We start from the raw sequence: 7,135 nt of genomic DNA, 5'->3' as shown, positions 1-7,135 counted from the left end.
CAGAATATCGATGCTCAATGTGTCCTGCAATTCACATTACTTCTCGGAGCTAGCTCCGTCCTTCATCGACGCTCGAGCCGAGTGATCCACCGCTAAGAGATCTCTCGTGTTAATCAATCTCAATGCAACCAAAAAATTGTGTTCAAAAAGAAGCGGCCGCGCCAGCACTTGCGTGCTGAATTATTACTCCCGCTGTCAGGAAGCAACGCGACCGAACTATAACAGTTACAGGGCTCGGTCCCTTCGAAGAAGAGACGTCGCTTGAAATCAAATTTCGATTCGTTAATGATCCTTCCGCAGGTTCACCTACGGAAACCTTGTTACGACTTTTACTTCCTCTAAATGATCAAGTTCGATCGTCTTTTCGAACACCGGCGAGTGCGTTGCCGCACGTACCAGGCTCAATCGGAGGACCTCACTAAACCATTCAATCGGTAGTAGCGACGGGCGGTGTGTACAAAGGGCAGGGACGTAATCAACGCAAGCTAATGACTCGCGCTTACTGGGAATTCCTCGTTCAAGGGAAACAATTGCAAGTCCCTATCCCTAGCACGACCGGGGTTCAACGGATTACCCGGACCTTTCGGCCTAGGGAACACACGATGATCCGGTCAGTGTAGCGCGCGTGCGGCCCCGAACATCTAAGGGCATCACAGACCTGTTATTGCTCAATCTCGTGTGGCTAAACGCCACTAGTCCCTCTAAGAAGTTGTCTCCGACCCAATGGGTCGAGCAGCTATTTAGCAAGTAAGAGTCTCGTTCGTTATCGGAATTAACCAGACAAATCGCTCCACCAACTAAGAACGGCCATGCACCACCACCCACAGAATCAAGAAAGAGCTCTCAATCTGTCAATCCTCGCTGTGTCCGGGCCGGGTGAGATTTCCCGTGTTGAGTCAAATTAAGCCGCAGGCTCCACTCCTGGTGGTGCCCTTCCGTCAATTCCTTTAAGTTTCAGCTTTGCAACCATACTTCCCCCGGAACCCAAAGACTTTGGTTTCCCGGAAGCTGCCGGACAGTTCTTAAGTTCGACACTGCCCGATCGCTAGTCGGCATCGTTTAAGGTCAGAACTAGGACGGTATCTGATCGTCTTCGAACCTCTGACTTTCGCTCTTGATTAAAGAAAACATTCTTGGCAAATGCTTTCGCAGTCGTTCGTCTTGCGCCGATCCAAGAATTTCACCTCTAACGGCACAGTACGGATGCCCCCGTCCGTTCCTATTAATCATTACCTCGTGCTCCGAAAACCAACAAAATAGAACCGAGGTCCTATTCCATTATTCCATGCAACATTATACAAGCGTAAAGCCTGCTTTGAACACTCTAATTTTTTCAAGGTAAACTTGCCGGACCACCGCAACACTCAGTTAAGAGCACCGCGAAGGCACCGACCAACAAGAACAACGAGGCCAGTGCTAGCCTTTCGACCGACCAACCTCGCCGTCCCTATATCCAACTACGAGCTTTTCAACCGCAACAACTTAAATATACACTTTTGGAGCTGGAATTACCGCGGCTGCTGGCACCAGACTTGCCCTCCAATGGATACTCGTTAAAAAGTTTAAAGTGTACTCATTCCAATTGCAGGACCTCGTACGAGGTCTGCATTGTTATTTTTCGTCACTACCTCCCCGAGCCGGGAATGGGTAATTTGCGCGCCTGCTGCCTTCCTTGGATGTGGTAGCCGTTTCTCAGGCTCCCTCTCCGGAATCGAACCCTGATTCTCCGTCACCCGTTACAACCTCGGTAGGCCGATACCGTACCGACGATAGTTGATAGGGCAGTTGCTTTAATGAGATGTCGCCAGCACTAGGCCGTGCGATCCGCAAGCTTATCCAGAGTCACCATTGTAACGACCCGAAAGCCGGTTAGTTTTGGTCTGATAAATGCGCGCCTCACGTCAGTTCGGCGCTTTACGCATGTATTAGCTCTAGAATTGCCACAGTTATCCATGTAAAAGCGTACAATCAAATGAACCATAACTGATTTAATGAGCCATTCGCAGTTTCACTGTACGTGAGCTCGTACTTACACTTGCATGGCTTAATCTTTGAGACAAGCATATGACTACTGGCAGGATCAACCAGATAACTATCCGAGGGCGTTTAAACCCGTTGCTCGACTGAGCGTTTTTACTGTATAAATACAGACCTTTTCTATCACTCGGCTTAAAAGCCTTGCGAACGTTACTGAAAGTCGGCGCCGGCCTTTTGCTGTTTAAAGCGCCAGCCCGCGTCGACTGCAGCATGCAGCTATACAACTGACTGTTCTTTCTCCCGACCAACCGTTTGCCTTCTGCCGGTTAACTCGTCAGCAGCAACACGCCATCTGTCTGCTGCAGTTACCCGCCTCGAGCCGTGCCTGCCTGCGTCGGCTACTCGTCTCGACGACTTCGCAAAGCTATAAGCCTACCGCCGCTGGACGCTTGTAGTTTTTCATACGCTGCTCCAATGCGTTTACATAGCACGTTCGCCGCCGCTGCAATAGCCGCGCCTCGGGTGCTAAACAGTAATGCTTTAAGCCCGCTTTCTCGTCAAGTCGACCGAACGCACAAACACGTCTCTCTCACTAGTGTAAAGTAATGCATACGTGTATGATGCTCAAATGTTGCTGTTGAACTTTTTTTGCCGATTTTTTCCGATTTTTTTCAATTTCTTTGTTTCTTTTCGATTATTTTAATGTTTTAAGCTTATTTATGCTACGTTTAAATGTTTTAATACTTTTTTATACTTTATTTAATATGTTTAAAAGAAATAAATAAATAAAAATATGTATAAACTACTTTTTTTAATGTTTTAAATATATATATTTATTATAAATAAACTTTATTTGTATTATTTTTTATTTAAGCGTACTTTTTAAATCTTTATATTTGTTTTATCGTTTTAAGCACATTGCGATAAGTATAATAAACAAAAAATTGAATAAAAATAATAATAATAAAAAAAAAAAAAAAAAACATAAGCTTATTTTATATGTTTTATTTTATTTTTATTTAAACTTACTTTTCAAACCTTAATACTCGTTTTATTTTTTTAAGCAGATTGCGATAAATATAATAAACAAACAATTAAATGAAAATAAAATAAAAAAATCAAACATAAGCTTATTTTATATGTTACATTTTATCTTTATTTAAACTTACTTTTTAATATAGTTGTTTTATTTTTTAAGCACATCGCGATAGATATAATAAACAAACAATGAAATAAAAATAATAATAATAATAATAATAATAATAATAATAATAATAATAATAATAATAAATCATAAGCTTATTTTGTATGTTTCATTTTATTTTATTTAAAACTTACAATTTAAACCTTTGTATTTGTTCTATTCTTTTAAGCACATCGCGATAAATATAATAAGCAAACAATTTAATAAAAGTAAAATAAAAAAATCAAACATAAGCTTATTTTATATGTTTCATTTTATCTTTATTTAAACTTACTTTTTAAACCTTTATAGTTGTTTTATTTTTTAAGCACATCGCGATAGATATATTAAACAAACAATGAAATAAAAATAATAATAATAATAATAATAATAATAAAAAATCATAAGCTTATTTTGTATGTTTCATTTTATTTTATTTAAAACTTACAATTTAAACCTTTGTATTTGTTCTATTCTTTTAAGCACATCGCGATAAATATAATAAGCAAACAATTTAATAAAAGTAAAATAAAAAAATCAAACATAAGCTTATTTTATATGTTTCATTTTATCTTTATTTAAACTTACTTTTTAAACCTTTATAGTTGTTTTATTTTTTAAGCACATCGCGATAGATATATTAAACAAACAATGAAATAAAAATAATAATAATAATAATAATAATAATAAAAAATCATAAGCTTATTTTGTATGTTTCATTTTATTTTATTTAAAACTTACAATTTAAACCTTTGTATTTGTTCTATTCTTTTAAGCACATCGCGATAAATATAACAAGCAAACAATTAAATAATAATAATAATAATAATAAAAAAATCATAAACTTATTTTATATGTTTCATTTTATTTTTATTTAAACTTACTTTTTTAACCTTTATAGTTGTTTTATTTTTTAAGCACATGGCGATAAATATAATAAGCAAACAATTAAATAAAAATAATAACAAATAAATAAAACAATACGGCTAAACTATAAAAAGAAAACTAAATAACTGATAAATACTTGTAAAACATTATTTGAAAAATGTATTTTGAAACACAACACGATTGATTTATAAATAATAATATATTTTTAATTTGTGTAGTTCATTTAAAGTAGTCTCCCTTTTTGCTTCTGGTTTTATTAGAGTTATATATAACAATAAATGGTGTAGTTTATTTAAAGTAGTCTCCCTTTTTGCTTCTGGTTTAATTAAAGTTATATAACACATACTATAGTAAGTTAAATAAACTATAGTAACTTTATAAAACTACTTTACAAAATACATTTGTATAATTTAATAACTTTAAAATAACTATCAAGAATAAAATAGAATAGCTTTAAGTTTAGTATACAATTGGTATGTAAATTGTGTAGTTTATTGAAAGTAGTCTCCTTATTTGCTTCTGGTTTTACTTGAGTTACATAACGTTAAATAAACATACTTAATAAACGTAACCATCAATACTGTCATTTTAATAAAACTAAGTACAAATACATTGAATTAACATAGAACTTTAAAAAGCCTTCGCTAGTATCTGTTGGTAACAGTAAATAACCTATTATGACTCACAATACAAGAGTGCGAAATTTATTTTTCATTTGATTTTTCAGGTATTTATTTATTTGTGGAAATAAACTTTTTTATTACATTAGAAACTAATTGAATTTTTCCTATAACTATACCTATTATTATATTTAGTATGCTTAAAAGTAATAAAATGACACGTCGCGATTATATAATAAACAAACAATCAAACAAACAAAGAAATAAAAAAAAAAAACTATTTTTTTAAACTTATATTTCAACTATATGTCTTATTTTATTTTCATTTAAACTTACTTTAAACCTCTGTATTTGTTATATATATTTCAACACAATACGATTAAACTATAAGACAAACAACAAAATAAAATAATCACATTAATAAATACACTAAGCAAATAGCTAGAATAAATATAAACAGTTCACAATATATACAATATATTTCTTCCATTTTTAAGTTACTTGTTAAACATATTTATTTAAAAATGTTTCTTTAGAATATAAAACTAACAGTTCTACAAATAAAGAAATTAAAAAGCCAATACACATAACACTAACTTTTCATAAATTAGATATGCAAATATGAACAAATAATAACTAAATTCTAAAGCTTTTGTAAACTGTGAACTTATAAACTTATAATAATAATTGCATATTCACTATTCACAATAGCTTTTTATTTAGTACACAACTGGTCTGTAAATTGTGTAGTTTATTGAAAGTATAATCCCGTTTTGCTTCTGGTTTAAATAAAGTTATACAACACATACTAAAGTAAATTAAATAAAGTAATTCACTACTATCGTATTAAATAAAACCAATTTACAAAATACATTAATTTAAATTAAAGTGAACTTTGAACTTATAATAATAATTGCATATTCACTATTCAGAATTTCTTTAAATTTAGTACACAACTGGTCTGTAAATTGTGTTGGTTCTATTCAAGTACTCTCCTTGTTTGTTTTGTTTTAGTTGTATTTATTTTTAGATACTAGCACATTCAATACACATAATAAAGTAAACCAAATAAACTCTATTAATTTAAACTAAGTACAAATACATTAAGTTAATACAAAACTTTAAAAAGCTTTTGCTAGTATCTGTTGGTAACAGTAAATAACTTATTATGACTCACAATACAAAAGTGCAAAATTTATTTTCGTTTGATTTTTCAAGTAGCCACGCTTTTATTTGTTTTTGGACAAAAAGACTTTAAAGTTTTAGTATAAAAGACTAATTGTATTAATTTTAACTCAGAAAATTGTACTCTACAAGATGGTGCCATTATTTTTTCGATATCTCAAACTGGTCAAACCACTTTTTTAGCGCTCTAATTGGTTTAAACAGCAAATAACGTTATCTGATTGGCTTACGTTTTTATTTGCTAATAACTAGAATTTACTTTTCTTTTAAGCGTTAAAGAAATGTAAATAAACGAGTAATAAGTATAAATAGGTCAGAAAGAAAAATAGTACAAAAAAGATGAATTCAAAAAGCAAAGGCCTACGGCACGTGGTATTCCCAAGCGGTCACCCATCTAAGTACTAACCACGCCCGACACTGCTTAACTTCCCAGATCGGACGAGATGGGGTGTGCTCAGTGTGGTATGGTCGTAGGCGTTTGAAGGCGTTTACAAGCCTTTATAAACCCTTCGGTTTATTTAAAAAACCTATTTGCACTTGATTTACAATCAATTTGATATTTTAAAATTATTCCTTATAAAATTTTAACCTGAATTAACTTTTTTTTGTTTTTTTAATCAACAGTTACTCCCAAACTGTACTAAAACTGTATTGTAACTGTACAAAAGTGTTTGTTTAAATAATTGTTATCTATAAATTACCTAAGACCAGGAAAAGTAGAAGTAAAGTTTATTGAATTATTAAATAAATAAAATAAAATCGTAAAATAAAATAATACAATATGTTTACAATTTGTCATTGATCTATCCATTTATGTTATTGCATTACAAATACAAACATTGCATACATTCAAGAGTATTATTCATCAATCTTTTCAATATAATAAGTTTTAAATTTATATTTATTTTTAAATAATTCCTGACATTTTAGATTACCTGAGATTTTTTTTTTAATTAAATTAATTTTAGTAATTAAATACTTGACGTTCTATTTTGTTTAATTTGATAACTCAACCATGTTTATTTTTTTTACTAATTTAAAAGAACTATTAAACTAAAAGACATTACATACAGCTTCTAAAAGTTTTAAACACCTTAAAAAATATTATTATTTTAAAGATATATTAAAGAACTAAACAGATATTACTCCTAAAAAATCTTGTTAATAATATATAAAAAGTACTCAAAGTCAGACTCGGAAATATATATACTATGTATATAAATATGTATATCTTACTTGAAGTTCACTGTAATTGACACTGTATAACAAAATTATAAAAATC

The 7,135-nt window shown here is 31.5% G+C and overlaps 3 non-coding genes across 3 annotated transcripts in view; all 3 read right to left on the bottom strand.

Annotated features, from left to right (window-relative positions):
- LOC145846437 (5.8S ribosomal RNA) overlaps positions 1-101 on the bottom strand; it is a 153-nt gene extending 52 nt beyond the window's left edge. The window contains exon 1 of the ribosomal RNA XR_014370764.1: positions 1-101. This exon is cut by the window's left edge and continues 52 nt beyond it. This is a non-coding gene — a ribosomal RNA (5.8S ribosomal RNA).
- A 182-nt stretch (positions 102-283) lies between these two features.
- LOC145846453 (small subunit ribosomal RNA) lies at positions 284-2,091 on the bottom strand. The gene has a single exon (XR_014370779.1). It is a non-coding gene; the product is annotated as a small subunit ribosomal RNA (ribosomal RNA).
- A 4,119-nt stretch (positions 2,092-6,210) lies between these two features.
- Positions 6,211-6,329, bottom strand: LOC145846432 (5S ribosomal RNA). Its single transcript, XR_014370759.1, has one exon. It is a non-coding gene; the product is annotated as a 5S ribosomal RNA (ribosomal RNA).
- Between the last annotated feature and the right edge of the window lie 806 nt (positions 6,330-7,135).

The sequence above is a fragment of the Thalia democratica genome, unplaced genomic scaffold (assembly GCF_965202585.1).
Source record: "Thalia democratica unplaced genomic scaffold, ktThaDemo2.hap1.1 HAP1_SCAFFOLD_447, whole genome shotgun sequence".
Lineage (NCBI taxonomy): Eukaryota > Metazoa > Chordata > Thaliacea > Salpida > Salpidae > Thalia > Thalia democratica.
The sequence above is the reverse complement of the archived record's forward strand: the minus strand, read 5'-3'. Positions and strand labels throughout refer to the sequence as shown.